This window comes from Eurosta solidaginis, chromosome 4 (genome assembly GCF_040869045.1).
Source record: "Eurosta solidaginis isolate ZX-2024a chromosome 4, ASM4086904v1, whole genome shotgun sequence".
In the NCBI taxonomy this organism is placed as follows: Eukaryota; Metazoa; Arthropoda; class Insecta; order Diptera; family Tephritidae; genus Eurosta; species Eurosta solidaginis.
Genome location: NC_090322.1, coordinates 61022642 through 61048136, shown reverse-complemented (window position 1 = coordinate 61048136; position 25495 = coordinate 61022642). Strand labels below are relative to the sequence as shown.

The 25495-nt window shown below is 38.9% G+C and overlaps 1 long non-coding RNA gene and 1 other non-coding gene across 3 annotated transcripts in view; one reads left to right on the top strand and one right to left on the bottom strand.

Annotated features, from left to right (window-relative positions):
• Positions 1–20775, top strand: part of LOC137249876 (uncharacterized) — a 72304-nt gene extending 51529 nt beyond the window's left edge. Inside the window, exons 5-6 of one of the 2 annotated variants that reach the window (XR_010952584.1) lie at positions 18798–18960; positions 20642–20775. This is a non-coding gene — a long non-coding RNA (uncharacterized lncRNA). Of the gene's footprint in view, positions 1–18797; positions 19684–20641 lie in introns of those variants that run through there. The other variant, XR_010952583.1, reaches the window with a different exon arrangement.
• TRNAM-CAU (transfer RNA methionine (anticodon CAU)) lies at positions 4071–4142 on the bottom strand. The gene has a single exon. It is a non-coding gene; the product is annotated as a tRNA-Met (tRNA).
• Positions 20776–25495: the final 4720 nt, after the last annotated feature.

Genomic DNA, 25495 nt, shown 5'->3' with positions numbered 1-25495 from the left:
GAATCAACCCCGACATACAAAATTTATGCCCCGCTTGCAATGTGTCCCCACATGACACCAACCATCTCTTTAATTGTAATGTGGAACCAACGCCTCTAACACCCCTTTCCTTATGGTCCACCCCTGTTGAAGCGGCAAGTTTCCTTGGACTCCCGTTAGAGGATATTGATAACAATTTGTGATCGGTCGCGGCTGTACAGGACTGCAGGAACCCACAAGTTCACCTTTGAAAAATTTACCACCCTCTTGGTAAGAATAGAAGCCGTATTGAACTCTCGTCCTATCTCACCTTTGTCCCAAGATCCCACCGAGTTTGCCGCGCTGACCCCCGGCCACTTTCTCAGAGGTAGCCCCCTCCTCGCTATCCCTGAAGTGGATCACGCGGATTTATCTCTTATAAACCGATGGGACAGGGTAAAAAGTTTACATCATCAATTCAGCAAAAGGTGGAAGGAAGGCTACCTAAAGGATCTCCAGAAAAGACAGAAGTGGAAAAATCCACAACCTGAACCCAAGGTCGGTGGGTGTGTCCGCATTCACGACGACTCGCTTCCCCCGACTGAATGGCGCCTTGGACGTATTGAAAAAATACATCCAGGACCTGACGACCATATACGTGTTGTTGACGTTCGTACGCAAACCGGCACCCTCACACGACCACTTGTTAAGCTCTGTTTCCTCCCTCAGACTGAAAGCCCACCATTTCGGGAAAACCCGGAGAATTCGTAGCTACTCTCAAACCACCTCTGCCCACTCTTACCACATCAATGTCACTAATAGTCGTATTTCGCAACATAATGCCTACTGAAACTCCCTGCCTTAACATTTCTCTCACCTAAAAGGCATTTACAATTATACTTCCAGATTGTCATGGATCGCGATCAGCAACGGGCACCCCGAAATTCCTTGCGGTCAGCAGTGGTCGCGCGCAGCCCGCCGCTGCAAACCGACTACCGACGATGCCGCGTATGTACACAAACCCACGCTCTTCGCAATGGCAGCGTCTTCTAGAAACTGAAGCCGCCAAAACGATGGATTCTCGCGAGGGCGCATAAATTCTGCCTAAATTGCTTAGCGCTATCGCACGCCATTGATGAATGCATCTCACATGATCGCTGCCGAACTTGTGGCTTACGACATCACTCTCTGCTGCATCGACGGGATGCAACCCCGAGCATCCCGCGTCACACCCAGGCACCCGGGCCTGGTCACCAAGTAGTACCACCTCCGGTACCCTCTGCGCCCACTGTGCGACCCCGTTCTCGCCCAGTTCCCTCTCGTTCTCGTCCAGCTATCGACGCACAACCGCCAGCATCTACTGCCGCTCGACGCACCGTTCGGTGCACTGCTCAAGGGCTGCAGACTGCCGCTTTTAGGGGAAAGGTTTCAGACCTCCTCGTACGCGATGCTTTACGGACTCTTCAAGAGCTGCAAGAGGCTCTAGCCGCTGAACGCGCCTAGGGCGGGGACGATGTTTTCGAATTTCATGGCCGCCAGAGAGAATGTCATCTACATACGTTTCTTTGGTCAAGACAGGGACGGCTTTGGTAAAAGTTTCTTCTACATCTTTGGCCAGTTGGTGAAGAGTACGTATGGCGAGGTAGGGGGCACAGTTCACACCAAATGTGACTGTTTTCAGACGATAGTCTTTTATGGGGTCGCTCAGAGATGAGCGAAAGACGATCCTCTGATAGTCTCTGTCGTCTTCATGCATTATGATTTGACGATACATTTTTTCGACGTCTCCGTTAAAAACAAACTGGTGTGTCCTCCGTTTGAGAATAAGGAGCATCAGATCTGGTTGGAGGGTAGATCCGGTATAGAGAACATCATTAAGGGAGTATCCTGATGCCGATTTTTACGAGGCGTTAAATACGACCCTCACCTTCGTGGTTTTTTTCTCGGGCTTTATAACCCCATGATGGGGGAGATAAAACGAGGCGCATTTGCCTTCGTGGAACTTTTCATGGGAACCCGTTTCTTCCATATGATCGAGGGTGATATATTCTTCTAATATATTATCATATAGTTCCTTGAGATTTTCTATTCTGGGGAGAGTTTTTTCCATCCCTAAAAATTGGCTGAGGGCAGAGGGGCACGAATTGGATAAGGAGATCGCGTCAGGAAAGCTAGGCTTAAAGGGGAGCCTCACCACATAACCACCATTATCCGCGCGGGTAGTTGTGCCTGTGTAATAATTTTCACAAAACTCATCTTCAGGAGTTTTGTCATTGAAGCTGGGTATTTCTTCCAATTCCTAAAACTTCTTTAGTAGGGAGCTTAGCCCGTTATTTGTTGCCTCTGATACATGAATGGAGTAGGAGGTTACTTCCACTGGCGCCTTGCCGCTAATGATCCATCCAAATATCGTGTTTTGGGCTAACAGGTGGGGTGAGAGCCTTTCAACGCCTTCCTTAATTATTTGGGGGATTATGTCACTACCTAAAACAAGGTCCATTTGGGATGGAGAGTGACAATTCGAATCCGCGAGGTTAAGGTGCGCCCATGTCGCTTGGAGTTCGTTGGTCAATTGGAAGTTTGGGAGCATTTTTGTCAGCCGAGGTAATACTATCGCTTCCGCATTGATTTTTGTTTGCAAATCGGCGGAAACAAGGGTCAGGGAACACAGTTTATTTGCGGTTTGCACTACTTTCCCTCCCATGCCAGAGATTTCAAACTTGGAGGGTTTGTAAGGGAGTCTGATACTGTCTTGGGCTCTTGTGGAAATGAAGGTTCTTTCAGATCCCTGATCTACGAGAGCTCTAAGTTTGAATATCTCCCCTCTATGTTCTACCGGGACGATAGACGTGGGAAAAATTATTTTACAATCAGTTTCTGCACAGAACGATTGTACTTGGCTTTTCTGAGAGCAGGAAGTTTCTTCATACATAAGATCGGCTTGATCCGGGGTTTTATCGGATGAGTTAATGGGGTTTGTCGTTGTGGTTTGGGAGGTTGTCCTTTGCGATCGGGAGGGTTGTCTCTTCGGCGTGGGTGAAGTGTCTTCATGAAGCACTGAGTTGTGCCGATCTCGACATTGATTGCAGGTTTGACGGCTAGGACAATCTTTCAACATGTGTGACTGGGAGAGACAATCGAAACACATATTGTTTTCTTTGACAAACTTCCTGCGGTCAGAGGTAGACAATTTCTTAAATTTAAAACAATTTATCAAGGGATGAGAGGAGGTTTTGCACATTGAGCATTTGTACATCGTTCGAAGCTCTGTTGCGTGAGACTGAGTCTGAGCTGTAGATCTATTTAGTTTGAGGAGGAGTGAATTTACTTTTACTTGGGCGCCATTGATCAACTCTTTCTACCACTTCGTATCGCGTTGTGAGGAACTGGTCAATTTGGGATCAGTTCGGAAGTTCTCTTCTTGAGGTTAGAGATTGCTCCCACAACGTGACTGTATTTTCTGGGAGTTTAGAGGTAACCAGATAAATAAGTATGGGGTCCCAGTTATCTGTGGAGACTTGTTGCGTGGCGTGCCCAAAAAGGATAAACTTGGATATGGGGCGTTTTAAATTAAACAAAATGTAAATTTTGCGAAAAGGTGGACATGTGCCAGCTTAATAAAAAAAAATTCAATTGTACTGTGATTATCATTACTGACACATATATGCCCCGTAAGAACAGTACGGATTGATTGATTAGTTTCAAAACTGACAACTCCTTGGTTAGGAGCCACAAATGAAACCCGGAAACATAGTTTACAATAATTTGAGTTACTATTTGAGGTACCTTCAATATTGATGGCGCATAGCCATAGTCAAATTAAAATAGTTTTACAGTTAGTTACACCTTTTTGACATAATTTCAAATGGACTGTTTGTAAAAAAACTGCAACAAAGTTTAGAACCTATTTTATTTTGACTATGACTATGTGCCAATATATTTAGATAATTATGTGTGCTCCCACATGCTCATTTTTTCGTGGTTGATTTGTAAACGAGTATTCAAATAAAAATTCAATTCATTGAGCTACTTTTAGATGATTTTATTGTATCAAATATTTAAAAAACATTTTAATTAAAAAAAAGTATGCGTAAAATTTTGCCAACTCCCGCTAGCAGAGCAAGGTTTCGATCCTCGGACCTCTGGGTTATGGGCCCAGCACGCTTCCACTGCGCCACTCTGCTTCTTGTTGAGTTGTTGTCAAATGACTAACAAATTGAGTAGATGTTGAAATATGAAGAATGACTCATTTCAACATACTCGTAATCTCACTAGCGCATGCTGAGTGAAAACGAACGTATATATAAGTAAACATTTGTACTGTTCATCAGTGTTGCCAGGTGATGAATAAAAAAGAAGCTAGATTGACAAAAAAAAAAGGTTAGAAAAGGCTAAATTTAGAAAAAAAAAGAAGCTAAAAAAAGGCCAGAAATTGTTTTGGTTAATTCATTAAATTTTTTTTATATTTTAGTTTACACATTTGTAAATAAAAACTTATAAACATAACTTCTTGTTTCAAAACATATCAGGCACATTTTCCTTGACTAGCATATGGAATTACTTTAAATGATTGCATATGTGCATATACATAAAAAAAAAATATTTCAAACTAATTATTTACATAAAATATTCCCCGTCTGAAGAATCAGAAGAGCTTAAGTCTGCATATAAAGTTTGGCTATTTACTATAGATATGAGATCATCGGTTATTTCAAAATCATTAAACATTTAGATAAGCATTTTAATTTTTAGTTTGTTCCTTAATTTAGTTTTCAGAATTTTCATGCCACTAAAAATTCTTTCAAACTCCGCGTTACTGAGTAGTAATACTAAAAAACTAAATATGAAGTCGACATGTTCTAAAAAAGGAAGTTCGTTTAATGCATTTTTATGTTCTCGGACTGCCGACCAAAATTCCATGGTGGAGTGTACATTTTTCCATTGTATAGTTATAACTTTTCGCCAATGCAGCTCTATTAATGCTATTTGACTTGAGGAATAACTATACTTCTCTTTTTCAAAGTAAGAAAATACATCTGGCTTTAAAACTTTCAACGAATTTTCAGCAGAAAAAGAATTAATCTTTTGTAGAGAACTCATATTATTAGGTATTAGGTGTTCACAGGAACTATTTAAATTATTTTATTTTAGAAATTATTAAAAATACATTCGGAGTAAAAAAGGCTAGAAAAAAGTCACGAAGCTAAACCCAAAATTTCGAGGCTAAAGGCAAAAAAAAAAGGCCAAATCTAGCCTCGAAAAGGCTAACCTGGCAACACTGCTGTTCATATCAAAGCGTAGGTATATATGTACATCAGGGTGACTCAAGTCCCATAATACAAAAAATTAAGTCTTTTTTCCAAAGGAATTATAAACCATAGTGTTAAATAATATTTGGAAAACAATTTAAGATTTACTGCAGCTTGCACGGTTTGAATTCACTATTATTGTTTGAAATTTATTAAATATAAAACTAGATATTCAAAATATTTTTTATAAAAGACTATTTGGCATAAAATTGTGAAAATTTAACAACAAAAAGAATTACATAAAAAAGTGTAAATGCGGGCACTTGTGAGACCATGTTTTGCACAGAAGTTGATGCATGCGCCTTACCCACTCCTCGCCACCATATTTGAATAGCTCCGCAGGCAATTTATCAGCGCCAGCGCCCTTATTATTTTTTAATCTAGTAATTGCTATTTCGACTTCGTCGTAGTAGGGTGGAGGAACATTAAATCTATTTTCATCGATTACGTGCTCGGATTCATCCGTTTCCTGGGTGTTTCATCGCTCTCTCCATTTATAAGCACAGAGAAGTGTTCCCTCCATAATCTAATTACTTTATGGGCATCGCTAACCAGGTCACCATTTTTATTTTTATAGGATTTTGCCCCTTGCTTAAAACCTTCTGTATGTCGCCGAATTTTCGCAAAATTTGCGCGCGTTATTCCTGGTGGCTAGCAGCTTTAGCTTCTCACACTCAATCCTTTCTGCCTATCCCTTTTTTCTGTAAATGCGGCTTGCATCCCTTTTCAACTCTCGCATTTGACACCAAATGGCTAGCGGGTCAGTGTGGTGCAATTTTTTATGTCAGTGGTTTTGGCCTAATGAAAACCAAACATAACGCTTTGTAGGTATGTTTATACATACATAGATATTGATGTGGCTTGGGATATGCTAATCGATCTGTTAGTATTATGTATGGGTGAATATCAAATGACGTAATATGTTTTTTTCTATTCTTTCTTCAATACGTTTTACAACCGAAACCGCTAGGCATAACAGGCGCCATCATTTGTAGCATTGTTGGTGAGGAATTCATGAGCGGAAATGAATGTACGAGCTAGACATAATCCGCATATGCAATGGATCACCATTTACGAATGTCACACAACGTACTTAAGTCAATCTGTATTAGCAGCATCTATGGTGCAGCGTAGACTAGTGGCGCGAAACGGTTACGTATGCACCAAAGTAAACCAAGTTTTTGGTCAAAGTCCGCTAAACTCAATAGGACACAGTTGTTGTTGTTTACGAGTAAATTGTTGGATGTTTATATATATGTGCATGTACAATTTTTGCTGTTTTTTTTACTTAAAGAAAATTGAAGTGGATATTTCAGATTAGTGCAATGTATGTACGCACACATAGTCATAAGCTCAAGGGGAGGAGATTACGCTACTTCACCTTAAGCAAAGAGGTTGAAGGATGACGTGCGAAGTTCTTTACTTGCATTGTATTGTCTAAAAGCCTTCCGCGATTTACAACCAGATTGACTGAATTTTGTGTGTGTTAGTGCAGTCGGGTGGCTTCGTGACACACGTATTTGTTGTCGGCTACACGTTGATGAAAATCAAAAAATTTTGATTTTTTCATTTGACGCTAGCTTATTTGATAGTCGCGGGGTGTGATTGACAAAACGCAGTGTTGTATTTAGTTTGTGTCGACATTCAAAATGAACAAGTGCGCGGAAGAACAGCAATTCATATTAAAATTTATTGAAAATTATCAATGTTTAGCAGCTTTATGGAATGTAAAGCTTTTATTATTCTTTAATAAAATTTTTATTAATTTTTTTATTATTTAATAAAACTGCTGTAGTTGCAAGTAAAAAAAAGTCATCATCCGATGACGGCATATTCACGTCCTAACGCTACGGTTTCTCAATGCAAATGTTGATTGATGGCTTTTTATTTGATAGTCGCGGGGCAAGCGTCAAATACCCGACACACACACATACAAAAATTCAGTCAATCTGGTTGTAAATCGCGGAAGGCTTTTAAATTAGATTTATGCTGCCGTGCTAAGCCCGGATTTTAGGCGCCACTAGTTGAGTTGGCCGCGGTACAATTTCATATACATGCGTTTAACACAATCTTATGCATGCCAATAACATCGCCCCAATCAACCAAGATGTTGCTTTTGTAAATATGAAGGAAATTCAGACTTGGCAATTGAAGTTTATTACGCCTTGCCCATCCACATACAAAATTTCGCGTAGCACTTTTGTAAACATTCTCCCTATACTTGCTAACATATTTTGTGTCGTAATCGATTGCTAAATTGCAGTTTTTAATTGCGAAAAAGGTTAGAAAATTTACCAACCAGTAGGAAAAATAATTTCACTTGCAAAGTGTGCCAACACCCTTAGCCAAAGCAAATGTCAAATTCTTCTTCTTATGATTTTCTTACAACAAAATTTGGGAGTTGGCCACTTTTCAATATCAGATGGCACCAGTGTCGCTTATTCTACCGTTCTCCATAAAAATATGTGCAATCTACTTATAATGCATAAGCTTGCTTTAAACTAATCTATATGAAAAACTGCTTATGTGTCGGGGCTTTAATGTGATTTCATGCATGTAAACATATGAACAGGGCTTCCATTATAATAAAAGTTTTCAAGATCTTTAAATTATAAAAATTCCGAGATAAAAATAAATAAATGTTAGGCGCGTTAACCTCCGAAAAGATTTGCATCGTGATGCTTTTTTCATTTTTTCTACAAATTGGCGGGACGGGACCTTCATATTTTATGCCGACTCCGAACGGCATCTGCAAGGCAGATGAGTTTTTACTATAAAGCTTGTCATGGCACTTGCCTAATCACTGCCGAGGGGCGACCCCGATTAGAAAAACTGTTTTATTCAAAATTTTTGTTTTAAATTTTGGTGTTGTTTTTGTCCAAGGAGTGGAGCCAAGATCTTCGGTGTGGTATGCGGAGCACGGCGGCCGGTGTGAGATATTTTGGTGTAAATTTACTTAAAAAAAGTAAGGAAGTATTTCAGTGTAACCTTTAATAATTACATTGGGTGGCCGAAATTAAAGAAAAATATACTTTAATTTGAAAAACCAACGAACAAAACTGTGCGGCATGTTTGATATTTTTAAAAACAACTGGGTCCTTAACTCTGAGCCTCCTGCCTCACTATAAAGATTAGGTTTGATGGTACATCGATAATCAATTCATAACTACAGCAAATTATCAATAACATTGACTGGTGAACATACGAATAAAATTTTGTATAAGAGGAAATGAGAAATCCTTACGGAGCTGCAAAAACCTAATTGCTGTCGATATAGTCTACGATTTCGAGCAATATATGAAGAGTTAAAGAGCGTTATCTTTGTTGGTGTAGAAAAGAGCAAAAGTGACTCTTCGATGGTAATGAGCGCTGGTTTCCAAATCGATGAATTCCTTCAATGTTTCGAAATTGTATCGGCCGTTTACAACAAGACCCACTTGTTTCGCCTCTTTACTCAGGCCTTATGGGCAGAAGTACGGCGCATTTGTTATGACTAAGGATCAGTATCATGTGTGGGCTTTAAACCCGCCACGTGAAAAACACTCTCAATGTTAAAAAAGGTTGCAAAACCAGGACTTCCAATATATATAACAACAAATCGTTGTTTTGAATACGCGCTGACAAGTATACTTATTCCTCGTTTTTAAAATGAGTTCGTATTGAAAATATGAAAGGTTGACACGAATAACGTTGTAAGCGCCAATTATAATTTTCCAGCGAAGCTAGAATCCACTTAATTATGGAATAGGTCACAGTTTTTCGTATTTCTTCCAGCTAATCCAAAACCTGTATATAGTCGAATATGTACCTAATATTGGCAAAGTTTATATTTGGTTGTACAGAAATTGCGTTTACGTTATTCGTATCAATCACTCAATTCGTTATCGAATTCACGCGTATTTATGGAAATTTTATTCGCTATATTTATCTTTGCCTATTTTAGCTCGCTTGCCGATCCTTTCTATGTACATTTATAAGGATGGTCCTTATCAATCAGTAAATTGTTTCCAGACTCACAATTTTTGGTCCCGATGGGAAAGAGGGAAGGAATATCTTACAAGGGTCAAATTTATGATTTTTCTATGGGAAATTTTAGATTTTTCAAGTGAACTTTCATTGTTAATTGTAATCGCAGAAATTTATTGGCATTAAAATTCCTAAAAGGCAGTAAGTGTATTTTACTGCATTTTCCCTATTAACGGCAGCATAGTTGGCGACAGCACATATAAATTTTAGTCTGATAAGAACGTTTAAGGGTTTCGCCCAATGGTTAAAGCTCAGATTTTAGTATATGAAATCTTCATAGGGTAATCTTAGCATGGACCCCTGCTTAAAACGGCCTTAACGGTCTCCAATCGGGACCAAAATGTATATGTTATTACTGTCTAAAGGCATGAGATGGGAAAAAATAATTTGTTTGATTTATAGGAGCACCCTAATGTAGATATGTAAAAGCTCAATTTAGCTACCAGCCAACGACGACTCAGGTCAATCGCATTGGGTGCTTCTCGATGCCGCTTGTTATCAGCTGTAGTCAGCGCCGATACTTTAGGCCGCGGCACAATGACATTTTTGATATAAATGCGTTTAACACAAGCTAATGCATTCAAATAACTTCGCCACAATCAACTAAAATGTTCCGTTTGTAAATATGAAGGAACTTCAAACTTGGCAATTGAAGTTTATTTCGCCTTGCCCATTCACATACAAAGTTTCGCAAAGCACTGTTAAAAACATTCTCTCTATACAACAAAAATACTTGCTAACATATTTTGTGTCGTATTCATTTCTTATTTTGCAGTTTTTAATTGCGAAAAATGTTAGAAAATTTACCAACCAGTCGGAAAAATAATTCCACTTGTAAAGTGTGCCAACACCCTTAGCCAAAGCAAATGTCAAATTCTTCTTATGATTTGCTGGCAACAAAATTTGAGAGTTGGCTACTTTTCAATATCAGATGGCGCCAGTGTCGCTCATTCTACCGTTCTCCATAAAAATACGTGCAACCTACTCATAATGCATAAGCTTGTGTTAAACTCACCGTTAAGAAAAACTGCTAATGTGTCGGGCTTTTTGTTTACTAACAGATCTTTTACTGAGCTTTTCGCAATGAATTGTCAATTAATCACACTTCATTTTGAACACATCCATACATACATACGCCTAGCGTTAGCATTTTTCGCGCGCTTTATTTTTATAATACGGAATGCTGCTACAGCTGCTGGCTGTTTTAAATTGTTCGTCAGGGTTTCCCTATGTGTTTTGCTGTTTTTTTTTAACATGCGATAGACATACGCGTATCACTCGCTGTTGGCATGAACTAAAAAATGCGGTAAACAGATTGTGTTGGTTATAGATGTGAATGGGCGCGGAATACGGGATCCGTTAAAGGCCGAGTATTGCGATATAGGGACGGTCCTAACACGTTTCGGAGCAGGGCGTGATGCTCCCTACTGAATTCGTGTATTATGTATGTATTAGATAAACAAGATTTGTTTTTACATTTCAACATACATTATATACTATATTACATTCAGTAGCGTAGATTGGGGGGATTTAGGGGATAGATCCCCAACCGCCCCCCCCCCTTCCCCATCGGAGTCGGTAATGTATATATGTATGTATATGTATATTCAGGTTTAGTCTCAAAAAATGATCAAGGGTCTGCTCAAACATATAATAAATAATAAACAATTTGTTGACTAATATATAGACTATACTAAAATGCTAAAGACTGATTTCCTATGTATTATAGCACTGAAACTCTAATTACGTCATTGCACATTTTCTATCCCTCCCCATGTCCCAAGGCTATCTACGCAACTGATTACATTATACATATTGTAACGAATTTACTTGCAAGTCCTCTTATTTGCAATCCTCTGCTAAGTTCGAATCACTAAACTGTTGAATAAATAACTCCAATTTGTAATAATGCAAAATGGCCTTTATTAAAGTACTTCACAATAACACTCAAACTGTCCAACGAATAGCTTGCTTAATAACCAAACTGATTGATAGCTCAAATGAAACTCTACTATTCAAAATAATACTGCTATTGCTCGCTAGATATCGTCTTAATCGAAACTGCTTGAACACTCTAATCAAACTGAATTTCAGCGCCTCTACACTTGTTGCCTTATATACTGTCTGATTTCACCGTTGCATCTTCTAGGCGCTTCCAGAATCTACTAGTCCATCAGCTCTCAAACTTCTCAGTGTAACTACAATTGTATAATTTGTATAGCTTCTCTCACACCCCATGCGCTTGTATGTGTGAGCGACACTTCTTACTTACTTACTTACTTAATTGGCGCTTAACCGTCTAAACGGTTATGGCCGTCCAACAAGGCGCGCCAGTCGCTCCTTCGCTCCGCCAACCGGCGCCAATTGGTCACACCAAGGGAGTTTAAATCGTTTTCCACCTGGTCCTTCCAACGGAGTGGGGGCCGCCCTCTACCTCTGCTTCCATAGGCGGGTTCCGATAGAAACACTTTCTTGGCCGGAGCATCATCTTTCATTCGCATAACATGGCCTAGCCAGCGCAGCCGCTGCGTTTTAATTCGCTGGACTATGTTGATGTTTGCGTATAGCTCGTACAGCTCATCATTAAATCTTCTTCGGTACTCGCCATCGCCAACGCGTAGAGGTCCATAAATCTTTCGAAGAACTTTTCTCTCGAACACTCCCAAAGCCGCTTCATCTGCTGTTGTCATGGTCCATGCTTCTGCCCCATATAGCAGGACGGGTACGATAAGTGACTTGTAGAGTATGATTTTCGTTCGCCGAGAGAGGACTTTACTTTTCAATTGCCTACCTAGTCCAAAGTAGCATTTATTGGCAAGATTGATTCTTCGCTGGATTTCAGTGCTGATGTTGTTGCTAATGTTGATGCTGGTTCCCAAATAAACGAAGTCTTTTACTATTTCGAAATTATGGCTGCCAACAGTAGCGTGGTTGCCAAGGCGCATATGCGCTGACTCTTTGCTCGATGACAGCAGGTACTTCGTTTTGTCCTCATTCACCATCAAACCCATCTTTACCGCTTCTTTTTCCAGCTTGGAGTAAGCAGAACTAACAGCGCGGGTGTTTAGGCCGATGATATCAATGTCATCAGCATATGCCAGTAATTGCACGCTTTTATAGTATATTGTTCCAGTGCGGTTAAGTTCTGCAGCTAGTATAATTTTCTCCAGCATTAAATTAAAGAAATCGCACGATAGGGGGTCACCCTGTCTGAAACCTCGTTTAGTTTCGAACGGCTCGGAGAGGTCCTTCCCAATTCTGACTGAGCTGATGGTGTTGCTCAACGTCATTTTGCACAGCCGTATAAGTTTTGCGGGGAAACCAAATTCAGACATAGCGGCATATAGGCAGCTCCTTTTCGTGCTGTCGAAGGCGGCTTTAAAGTCGACGAAGAGGTGATGTGTGTCGATTCTCTTTTCACGGTTTTTTTTCCAAGATTTGGCGCATTGTGAAAATCTGGTCGATGGTAGATTTACCAGGTCTGAAGCCGCACTGATAAGGTCCAATCAGCCGGTTCACGGTGGGCTTCAATCTTTCGCACAATACACTTGAAAGGACCTTATATGCGATATTAAGAAGGCTGATTCCACGATAGTTGGTGCATTTTGCAGTATCCCCCTTCTTGTGGACTGGGCAAAGAACACTTAGATTCCAACCGTCGGGCATGCTTTCGTCCGCCCATATTTTGCTAAGAAGCTGCTGCATGCGCCTTACCAACTCCTCGCCGCCGAACTTGAATAGCTCCGCAGGCAATCCATCAGCGCCCACGGCCTTGTTGTTTTTCAATCTGGTTATTGCTATTCTAACTTCGTCATAATCGGGCGGGGGGACATATATTCCATCATCATCGATTGTGGGATCGTGTTCTTCATCTCTGCGCGGTGAATTGCTGCCTCCATTTAGGAGAGCAGAGAAGTGTTCCCTCCATAATCTAAGCACTCTCTGGACATCAGTTACAAGGTCGCCGTTTTCATTCCTACAGGAGTACGTACATATGTGTAGACATAATGATTGAATTATTGATGTGAATTCACGTCACTGCTTAGCATCGGCTTAGAGAAAGCAGCACCCCTTAGTTTTGCTAATATTCGTAACAATATAGATATACATACACTAGCAGACCCGGCCGACGTTGTTCTGCCCTAAATTTTATCTATCTGCATACATTTAATAAGCTTTTTCCGTCTAACTCTGCCCTTCCCCCTCTACACTTTTTAATAATCTTTTTATTCACTACCCCCTCCGTCCTTTTCGCTTCATTTATCTCCATCTTCGTCTCATTCTATCTCTTTCTCAGTCTCCTCCTCCTTTTCTCTATTCTCTTCTCTCGAGTTCTTCTAATTCTTCTTCATCCCTTATTGCCACTCCCAGAGGGTCGTATGTATTTTGTTCCAGTCCCATTCCGAATCTCAGTCCCAGTCCCACTCCGAGTCTCAGTCTCAGTCCCAGTCCTATTCCTAATCCCAGTCCGTCTCTGGTCTACTTCCCGGAAAAAAGCATCGTAATTACTAATATAGACAAATTTATATACCAAATTTCAGGCAAATCGAATAGAACGTATGTAAATAGGTATGTGGGTATTATTAATTCATGTCTTTATTTCGTGTTCGCATGCATATTTATCAGTTTTGCCAGGTTGATGCGATTAAATCGAATATCACAATGAAAATTACTTTAAGCTCTCAGCAACGGCTTCCATTTGATATGCATAATACACACACATTCTAGGGGAATCCGGGTACATGTTTTGGCCTATATCTCAAGACCCTACTCACCCAGCGGTGTAAAATTTACTCTGTACTAAAGCACACATCAACAGCTTGAATTTGATACCCATAATGTAAGAACACATTATAAGTGTATCCGGGTCCACGTTTTGGCCTATATCTCGAGACATTAGTCTGCCAGCGGCATAAAACTTACTCTGTACTAAAGCACATATCAACAGCTTCAATTTGATACCCATAATCTAAAACACATTCTAGGGGTATCCGGGTCCACGTTTTGGCCTATATATCGAGACCCTAGTCACCCAGGGGTATGAAAATTACCCCCTACTAAAGCACTCATCAACAGCTTTAATTTCATATTCATATTGTATAAACACATTCTAGGGGTACCCGGGTCCACGTTTTGGCCTATATCTCGAGATCATAGTCACCCAGGGGTATGAAAATTTACCTCTACTAAAGCACTTATCAACAGCTTTCATTTGATATCGATATTGTATAAACACATTCTAGGGGTACCGGGGTCCACATTTTGGCCTGTATCTCGAGACCCTGTGCGTCGATTGCAAATTATGTGAAAGTTTGAACAAAATCGACTGGCGCATCTCTTCACACAGGCTACAAACTAACACACATTTTCGCCTTTCTTTTTATATATAAGATATGCCAACGAATTTCTCGAATAGCCTTGATATTTTAATCGAATAGCGCGCAAGCCTTCGCAAGCTGAAGCACAACACATACATATGTATGTAAAAAGGGCAACATTTTCGTAAGCAATGGCAGCGTGGTCCGAGACAAAATTCTTCCGTGTTATGCCTCTGACCGACCTAGTCAATTGGTAGCCGCAAAAAGAAGAGTAGTGAAGTGCATGTTGCTGATCCGCCACTCGTCCTACTATCACCCTTCGGCTTTTATTTTAAGAGTTTTTGCTTAACTCAAAAATATCTACTTGTAAAAAGGATGATAAAGTTGTGGTGAATTACATATGAAAGTTAAAAGGAGCTGGTTTCATTCACAAAGTTTAGTAGTTTTTAGAAATCAGAACAGTCAAGTGGGATTCGTAAAAGATCTTTTACGAAAACATGGAAGGATACATAAAGCCGCAAAGCTTTCAGTTTCTCAAACACATTTTAAGTTTATTTGGTCTCCTGGGCCGATTGCATCGTTTCTCTATACCTACATCTATCATCGTGGACGTTCTTTATCTGTCTGATGACCATTTGCGCTAATTACCTTCAACCTTTAAGTCATAGAATATGAAAAAAGTTACACCAGCTATACGCAGTCTGAATAGCTTCGATTTCATCTTGAGCAAATCACATTACTTTCTTTTGATGGATTCACCACCACATACTCTCGAGGCATATGTGGGGTGGGAACTTATCTGATCATTGACTTATCGAATTGGTTCATATATTCGCCAAATTTGGTTGGAAGGTTACATCACCCCATTATATGGAGAGTTCAAAGTTCGCCACCATCAAGAATCAGGTGGATGCTCGTATGTCTTTGGAGACAGTATTTACATCGGAAGCCCAATGGTAACTGAAATTCGGAAGTCAACAACAAGTTCGGAAGTGATCAACAAGGGTTAACTAAGCCTCAAGGCATGTCATGACGATTATGATCATGATCATAATTATTTGGCGCTTAGCCGCGATGAAAACATCAGATGAAGCGTCTCCGGGAGTGTTCGAAAAAAAGTTCTTCGAGGATTTACGGACCGTTAGTGGCGCCTAGTTCCGAAGAAGATTTCATGATGAACTGTACGAGCTTTACGCAGACATCAACATAGTCCAGCTAATTAAAATGCAGCGGATACGCTGGCTATGCGACGCGAATGTAAGATTATGATCCGGCTAGGAAAGTATTTTTATTGGAACCCGTCTATGGAAGTAGAGGAAGAGGGCGGCCCACACTCCGCTAGAAGGACCAAGAGGAAATCGATCTAAATTCCTCTTGTGTGACCAATTGGCGCCAGTTAACCCAGCGAAGAAGCGACTGGCGCGTCTTGTTGGACGGCCACAAACGTTCAAACCGTTAGCGCCAATTAAGTAAGTAAATATGCAACAAGTTACGCCATTCATTCCTGTTTCGGGATAACTGGCTCCAATTGGGGTACCAAGGAATGGAGGTCTCAGCTTTCCTCTGCTTTCAAGTCGTGTGCCGATGCGACTCTTTTCTTCTTTGCTGACACTAAGTACTTCGGCTTACCCTCGTTCACAGCAAGACGCAATTTTTTCCCCTCTTATTTACGGCGCGCTTGTTAACGCCAATGATATCGGAAATTTTAAAATTTTGAATAATTTTTTATTTTTCTTTGAATTTTTTATTTCAAAATTACCCAACCCAGCTTCCACCACATATTGTTCACAATTCAGTCAAGGTTTCCGCCGAAATTAAACAGTCTAGCCCCATCTCTAATTTGTCAGCCTCAAATAAGTTGGAAATATACCTTAAAAATCTAAATTCCATCACTTCGATATGAAGTCATTTATAAATAAGAGAGCGTCAAATAAAAATGCGAAAGCGTCATTTGTATTTGAGAATACTTACTTAATTGGCGCTTAACCGTTTAAACGGTTATGACCGTCCAACAAGGCGCGCCAGTCGCTCTTTCTCTCTGCCAACCGGCGCCAATTGGTCACACTAAGGGAGTTTAAATCGTTTTCCACCTGGTCCTTCCAGCGTAGTGGGGGGCCGCCCTCTACTTCTGCTTCCATAGGCGGGTTCCGATAGAAACACTTTCTCGGCCGGAGCATCATCTTTCATTCGCATAACATGGCCTAGCCAGCGCAGCCGCTACGTTTTAATCCGCTAGACTATGTTCATGTCTGCGTAGAGCTCGTACAGCTCATCGTTAAATCTTTTTCGGTACTCGCCAACGCGCAGAGGCCCATAAATCTTTCGAAGAACTTTTCTCTCGAACACTCCCAGAACCGCTTCATCTCTTATCATATTTGAGAATAGACAGTTGGAAATGAGAAAGCGTCCATATGACCAATTAACTAATCTCATTTCCATATGACGCTACCGCATTTACAATTGACTATTCTCATCTAGAACTGACTATTCAAAATTACAATTGAAGCTTGTAGCGCTCATGCCAAATATACCCTACAGGGCCATTCGAGTATCGAATTGTTTTCTACATTAGGTGATATGGCGACAATAGAATAACTATTGGAGGTGTTACAATAAATACCTATGTACATACTTTGTGCATAAACCATAGCGGGATAATCAGGCGATTTTTTTTGAGAACAAAGGAAAAAAAAAATTGTTTTCTTCAAGTACTTGTGGCGCTACACGTTTCCGTCGGTCAGTTGAGTTTAGCATAAAACATTTAAACATATTTTTTATATACGTCCTTCGTGCACTTTACTTCATTAATAGGTAATTTCGACGTTCGCAAATAACTAAGTAATAAACCCGTAATACATAATTTATCTGATGCGTTAGTTCGTTAATCCTAATTAGCTGATACCTAATTCGTAATTACCTAATTCACCCATTCGTAATTCATTTTCTTATAGTTATTTCGCTCATGGCTAATTCGAAAGTACCGGGTTTATTTATTAATTCTTTATCGTTATACCTGACACATGCTTACTTAGTCGATAACACCTAATAAACATATACTTAATTCATGAATACCGAACTTATAATGTATTCGTACATATCTAATTCATATTTAATTAAATCGCGAATACCTAATTCAACTTACGGAATTCATTTAAACCTTATTCGTACTTACTTAAATTAGGAATACCTATTTCATACTTAATTCGTGTGTGTCTAATTACTATTTACGCTAGTCATTAATACATAATTCATATTTACTTAATTTACGAATACCTAATTCATACGTACCTAATTCAGGAAAACCTAATTCGTACTTAATTCGTAAACGCCTAATCCATAAAATACCTAATTCGCTAATACGAAACTTTTTTGGTAATGAATAAATATAAATAGTTTTTTTTTCATTAATAATTGGAGGACAGAAAGCATACTTAGGTAGCGTGTTCGTGAAGTCACCTATGCCGACCATTATTTCAAATTTGTCTATGCCTACTATTTGTTTATTGATTAACATTGCACTAAGCTGGAACAATAGCAGTAAATACCGCTAGTCCTAGTTCAACACTAGTTCAAGGTTTGCGAGACTTTGAAGTGAAAAAAAAAAGAAAAGTAACGAAGCATCCTCGCCAGAAACTTTTTTTCAAGGCTTTAAAAGAAAGCCATAAGCCATTATTAAATAATAGTAGAACCCAAGCTACGTAAAATTTCAAAAATGTGCCATAGATCAGCCACGAAAGTGAAGGTTTAGTTACCAGTTACGATGAAGTAACTTGTGGAGTTTTCAAGTCCCTAGTACCGGAATTGCAGGTCAATCAACGTCCCTAATTGGTCGAATTATACCCGTGCTGAAGATGCCGCAGTCCTTTGTAGCGTACATTTATATTGAGGCAAATTTTATAATAAAAATTTATATTGTTGCAAGTTTTATATTGAAATTTTGGTTATAGATATTTGAATAGAAAAAAAAAGAGAAAGTAGATATGTAACTCGTAATAATTTTTTTTCGATTATGTAGGTGAAGTAAAGAGTGTTACTTATAAAAGTTATAAATAATAAAAATAGTTATTAATGAAGCGTCAGGATTTCAGTGAAAAAAAAAAATGTAAATGAAATATTCGCAATATTTAATAATTTAATCCTGGGCTTTCTGCCTTGTATCTTCTCTTTTTTGTGTTTAATCACGTAGCAAAATCGCTTTGACCGTAATTAATGTGTTAAAAATTATCAATCAGCTATGGTGCGTTTACAACCGCACAGGCAAACATCATTCTCTTGCCACAGGTTTGAAAGCAGCTCTTACAACGTCGTCGTCGTCGGGCCCAACGTCGCATCGATGGAGTAACAGAAATGTAAGTAACAATGTCAAAGTTGAATACTATGCTATAGCCTGGATACGTAGTTCGATCGAACCTACTGATGATATGTAGATGCTAGCAGCGCTTATCTTTTTTACATGCATACCCATTAAACTAGTTGGATCGACCTACATTCAGGTATTAATCAATTTCCGCTTCCGTTTGGTACGGAAAGAATTTAAAACAACTATTTTTCTATAATTTATAAATATATAAAATCGTGTGATTAAAGACAGGATTGAAACGAGGAATCATACTTTCAATAAGGTTTTTGGTTTTCTTCCTCTGAGGTTATTATATTTACCTGATAGAAAAATTGCGAATAGTTTAGATCTGTTTGTCTGGTGAAAATTAAATCAATGTTAATACTGGAGAACATTTGGAAATAAGAATTGTGAAATTAAGATTTAAAATATCGAGTTGTTCGATGTAGGTGTATATCTGAAATTGGAATTAATTAGCGGAATCTTTGTACATCCAAAATTGTAATTAATGGAATGACTCTTATTTTTAATATACTAACATTTAATGAAATTTTCCATTAAATTCCTAATTTTTGTATGACAAAATTCAAACTTAAATATAAAATCACATGAATAGGTTTAGAATTTACAAAGTTTAGATGATATTATTTAGTTACAATTATAAACAAACCCTACAGTAGGCATAGGACCATAACCTTAGTATAAGTTCTTTTGAATAAAATGTGAAAATCTTGTATATCGAAATGAAGGTTTACATTTTTTTTGATTGACGAAATGTAGGGATATAACACGCTGAGAGGACGTAAGTATGCATCGGGTTAACCTCAACGAATATCTCTCCTAGGTTAACAGGTTGGGTGGGTATAGACAGGGGGGGATTTGTCCACCTTTTTTCTCCCCTCGGCATTTGCTTTCGCAAACTACTCCATGTACCCAGATTTTATAGACAGTTAATCGCAGGCTGTTTCTGTTATAGATTTTTTTTATTTGTTTGGCTGCAGTTTGCATTTCGCTGGTTTCGTTTTGGGTTTTGATTTTTTTTGTTTGTTTTTGTTTCGGCATACAATTTAAATCTTTTTGTACGACTTCGCTGCGCAAGGATGAAGCAAACCCACTCCCATTTTCCCTGAGCTAAGCTGAAGCAGAGCTAGGTGTGCCACCCCGCTTCAATCCGAACGCACCTTCGTAGGTTTCCCTAGTTTAAGCAGCAGTGTGAGGAGAAGTTCGTTGCAAGCTTCCGCATTTACATCGCATTCTCTTTTCGAAATGACGTGTTTGCATTTGTAGTGGACTTATCTCATTTTCATATGACGCTTCGCATTTACAATTGACTATTCTCATTTACAATTGACCATCATCAACTAAAATTGACACTTTCGAAATTTTATTTGAAGCTTTCTCATTTAGACGTGGTTATTCTCATACCGAAGTGACGCTTTCGCATTTATATCTCACGATTTCTCATTTACAACCGCAAAAGGTGTAGTTTGATATTAGTCTGAAAATTCTTGTTGTAATTAGTACTTATTCTGACTGGTTTCATGTTACAATATCACGCAGCTTGAAAGTGATTGAATTGTTTTCGATGCCGTTACATCCGTATCCTCGCCTGCGTTTCGTTGTACTTAAGTACTCTCAAATACATATAGATACTACATATTTACTAATAAGAATATTTGTTTATTTTTAAGCTGGCCTGTAAATAAGCCAACAGATTGGAGGCGGACGGCGTTGCGTTCAATTGGTGCGAAACGAATGGTGTAAACAAAATTATGGTTTTGACTGATTTGTTTTGACATTTGTGGTGTAATGATATGCGATTAACTGTGAACATGTTTATTTTTAGCGATTAAGGTTTAATTAAAATAATTATCTACACCCAGTCATATGTATGTACCTATGTATGTTGGAAAACAGATTATTTAAATTGTTACCAGCAAAAAATGGCGTAAGCAATAGTAGGAAATAAGAGAAGCCTTCACGTCGGTGAAAAAAATTGTTGAATCGTTTATACTATGCTGCGTTTGTGGCGCCAGGCATGCAGATCCAGTCGCGTCATCATGCTCAGACCTGACACTTACGCTCTCGTTAGGATACATTCGGCAAACTGAGTAATCTAGCTCCTAGACGCAGCAATCAACCCGTATGTGAGCGTGATGTCTCGATGAGGGTGGTCACTCCGGTATATACTGCTTATGGGGTTACTAGGGCAACTAGGAACACGATATCGAATACAAAGTATCGATACCGTACTCATATCAAAGATTCGATACACAATGTATCAGTACTTAGTTGACAAGACAAATGTGTGGATCAATAATAAACCTTGAAATGAGATCTCTATATCTCTTGTTCCTTGATTTGCAAATAACGTTCTCAACTATTCGCTTCGTTTTACGTTCCATAAACTTTGTGTAGCGACACCGCACCTAACTATAAATTTAACTCATTTGTCAAAGCGAAGCACTGGCCAAAGCGTTCTATGTAAATTCAACACAGAAATTATCACTAGCAACTTTGATTGTGAAATTGTCTGCTTCAGCGCAAAATTTGTTCCAATTCGTGAAACATATTAGAGAAGTGCAAACTTACTAGGTCGGTTACCTCTTTTCTTGCATCTATGCAGCCACCTATGATTTGAGGGTATTAACTGAAATAATCCTCCTCTTTTAAAGCAAGGTATCGCTGACCGACTCATTGTTCTCGTCAATGCAAAGGCTGGCATCTCCGTCAGGATAAACTTGACGACTTTAGCGCCATGGTGGACCAGCAAGGAGTTTTCGGTATAGACCGGATTTGAGACATGTCGCACAGGAACATAGGCATGGTGTTATTTCTGAACGAGCGTTTCGTTGCGATTCGCCTCAAGGTTCTTCAGTAGATATAATGTTTATCTGCATTTAGCCGCCGACATGGATAAAGACACATTTTATGATAAACTTGGCGACTTTAACACCATACTTGACAAACAAAGTGTCTTCGGTCCTACAGTTGAAAAATTCACGCTCCATGATGTGACTTTTTCCAATGGATTAAAGTTTCAGAAAATGCGCACAGTGACAGAGGCCTCACGGAGCACACACCTGTTAATTTTTCCACTCTGCTCGCAAAGAGAGCCATCTTCGACCTAACGATGCAACCGTCCAATAGAAGGATATTTTTCACTCACTACGTACCAGCGAGTCCGAAAAATGACTGTTAGCGCAGCAAGTCACGTTACAAGATAGAAACGTCAGGTAAAACAGCGTGAGTACGAAGGAACGACAGTGGCGAACTGGTAATCGACGAACAGAAAGTGCTTAAAATGTAGAGGTGACATTTCTGCTAATTCTCTGGATCAATTTCAAGAAGATGACGGTCACGCCACCGCACGTTGAAATGAGGAAATATATGTAACTATGCCGAAGTATATAAATAACCGCGGACTACCAGCTGATCTGTTCAAACACGGAGACTATGAGTTAGATGACTTGGTGAAGAGCATGCACCAACTCCTATGCATTGTAATTGAAGTGCGCGTGTTGAACGAAAAGCTAAAGCTCAATCAATACCAGTGAACAAATTTTACCTAAATAGTGCGGCTTTAGATGTGGTAAATCTACTACTGATAAAGCTTTCACCATATGCCCGATCTTAAGAGGACCAACGATAAGATAATCTACTACTATATTGAATTTAAGTTCCTGTAAAGCTTATGAGGGTTTGTCGCATAACGTTGGGCAACACCATCAGCTCTGTAAGTATCTAAGCTTTGATGATTCGGAGCACGAATAGTTTTTTATAATTATATTATTTATTATTTGAGTGGACTGTATGTTATTTTATATGTTTATTTTATTTGTTTTTTCTTGTAGAAGAACAGAGGTCGCTATGCACCTATTGCACCTTTGTATGTATTTAATTGGGGGCGATTACTTGGGCTCTGAGGCAAAAGCTTCCTCATTTTGATGTGAAAACCTCGACATTTAACCGGTTATGTATTTATTGGGGGTTAGCACTTCGACTCTAGGCGTTTTGAGCCACCTTATTTTGCTCTGAAGCTTCTTCTATTTGCAGCGAAACTTGCTTTACAACCATCAAGTGGCCAATTGGCAACAAACACCAAACATTGTAAAGGTTTACAATAAAGATATGTTTGCTTAAAGCGGAGTCATTGGTGCCGTTTTTCGTATCGCTGTAGTCGTATCCCTAATGTAACCCTATACGATACATTGTTATCGATTAATGGTGCCTTAACCTAAAAATCGTGAAAATTTCATTAAAATGAAGAAAACGGAAAAAATTACAAACATATTCCACAAAAAATATGTTTCCTAATCATAAAGTATTCAAAAAAATGAATAAAATCTGCAAAAAGTTATTAAATTCACCAACTCAAATATTTTTAGGTTATGGATATGGGGAAAAACCAAAAACCAATTGGTTGGCTACGATACAGTAACGACCTTAGCGTTACGATATGGCACCAATAATCGATCACATTGATTCCCATAAGGTTGGTCGAATCAGCTATTATAAGGTTACGGATACGGTTACCGATAACGCACCAATGTCTGCAGCTTTAATCCGCTTTTTAACGCTACACTGACCGAAGTATCAAAACAGTGTGGAACATGCGTTTGACGCTGAACGAAGTGTCAAAATTGCCGTGGTTGCTCATCGTTATCGATGCAAAGATGCAATAATTAGCGAAAAAAGGCGCGTATTTTCAGATATGGGTTGCCGTTATGGTAAATTTTGTCAGACACAGGATCAGGAACCTATCGACAATTTTACAGAAGTCATAGAATAGGCTATCCAAAGACGAGTAGTTTTATCAACTTTAAGAGTCCAAACACGGAATTCAAGTTTTTCGACCCGTTCAAAAGTTATCCACGAAAAACAGTACTACAGCTACTACACTACAATTTCTACACTATTATTTATCAGTGTAGTACAACGCTGCCGAATAGCCTCAACAAAATATGAGATAGAACAAGCAGTGATCACAGCTGTGAACGAACAGCTGATACATATCTTAATTCTAAACCTTTACAATGACACCAAATAATAAGACAATGAATCAGAAACCCTAATACTGTTTTCACACAGAAACTTAATGATCTCATTTCACCTTCTAATGAAATCGTTAATTTTTTGCTTTCACACAGAAGTAACTGCTCGATTAGTATGAAGGATGAAATGTCAAGCGCATAAAATGACAATGCTATATGACAGACATTGACATTTACTTTGACAAATGACATTTTTAAGCACTGAACACACCAAAAACTAAGAAACTGAATGCTCCCAACAGAGTTGCATTGGGCTTTTGATTTCATTAGGCATTCGATTAGTCACTAATGAAATAATTATAGATTCGAATCTTGTATGATTGAGCTCAATAAGCGTCTTAATGTCTAAAACTGCCTTTATTATTCAATAAGCCGTGTGTGTGAAAATAGTATAACGCTTATTACTTTTATTTTACAGTTGGTTTGGGGTTTAAAATAACCAGAATTTAAACGGATTTAATATTGTACCTTTAATACAGTTTTATACCTGTTATTACATTTTTGCTCTATGTCATTACATTTGCTTTTTCCTAGAGCCTCTTAGTATATGCCCATAAAAATTACAAAGTAATTGACTGGCCGCCTGCATGCTCCACGTCTGTCTTCTTATGTTCCCAGAACACTATCTACACATAGAGGCGCGAGTACTACCTATTAGGAATAGTAATGAAATACTGAACAAACACTTTCTGTTTAATGCCCAGAAATCTGGACATTCCAACTAGAGATATACGCTTCCGATAAACGCCGCCGCCGCCGCCAATTTTTGTCGTTTTTCGCACGCTGCCGCCGAATATCAAAAATATCGGCGCGGCGGCGGCCGCGTCCGGCGCGGTACTATATTTTCTACTCATTTAAGACTGTTTAGGCCATTTATTGTTAATTTCAAAAATTGGTCGGATATGGTCGAAAGTGGTATCAGCGGATAAAGAACTAATTGCGAATTTTAACCCTTTCTAACAGTTCACAAAAAAACAGCCGCTTTTGATGTCAGCTTAACACGGACTTTGCATCACCCAATTCACCAAGTTATTAAAACAACACACTAAAAGAAAAGTTATAAATTTATATGCTCACTTTGCTTATTTTTGTTCAAAAAATGTATAATGAACAATGAATTCAAATAAAATGACCCAAGGCGAACATGTTTTCAAATTGTCCTCAAATTGTTAAAAAAAAAACAATTACCCAAAAAAAGTGCCGATTTAAAAAAAAAATGTAATTGCGATTAACTGAAGGAATAAGCGAAATCACTGATGCAAAATCCTTTAGTAGGTACAGCTCATTTTACAAATGTGAATACGTGCCTTATATTTACCAGGTGAGGCTTTGTCCTTCGCAACAACACTCAAAGTGGTGAAGCAAAAGCTTTCCCAGATAGTCGAACTAATGACCGTGTTTGCTACTACCCTAACGTAGTACACAGTCGAACTAGTCTGAAAACTGAAGCTACGCGGTCATCAATTCCAAAATATCGTTTTGATCTAACGA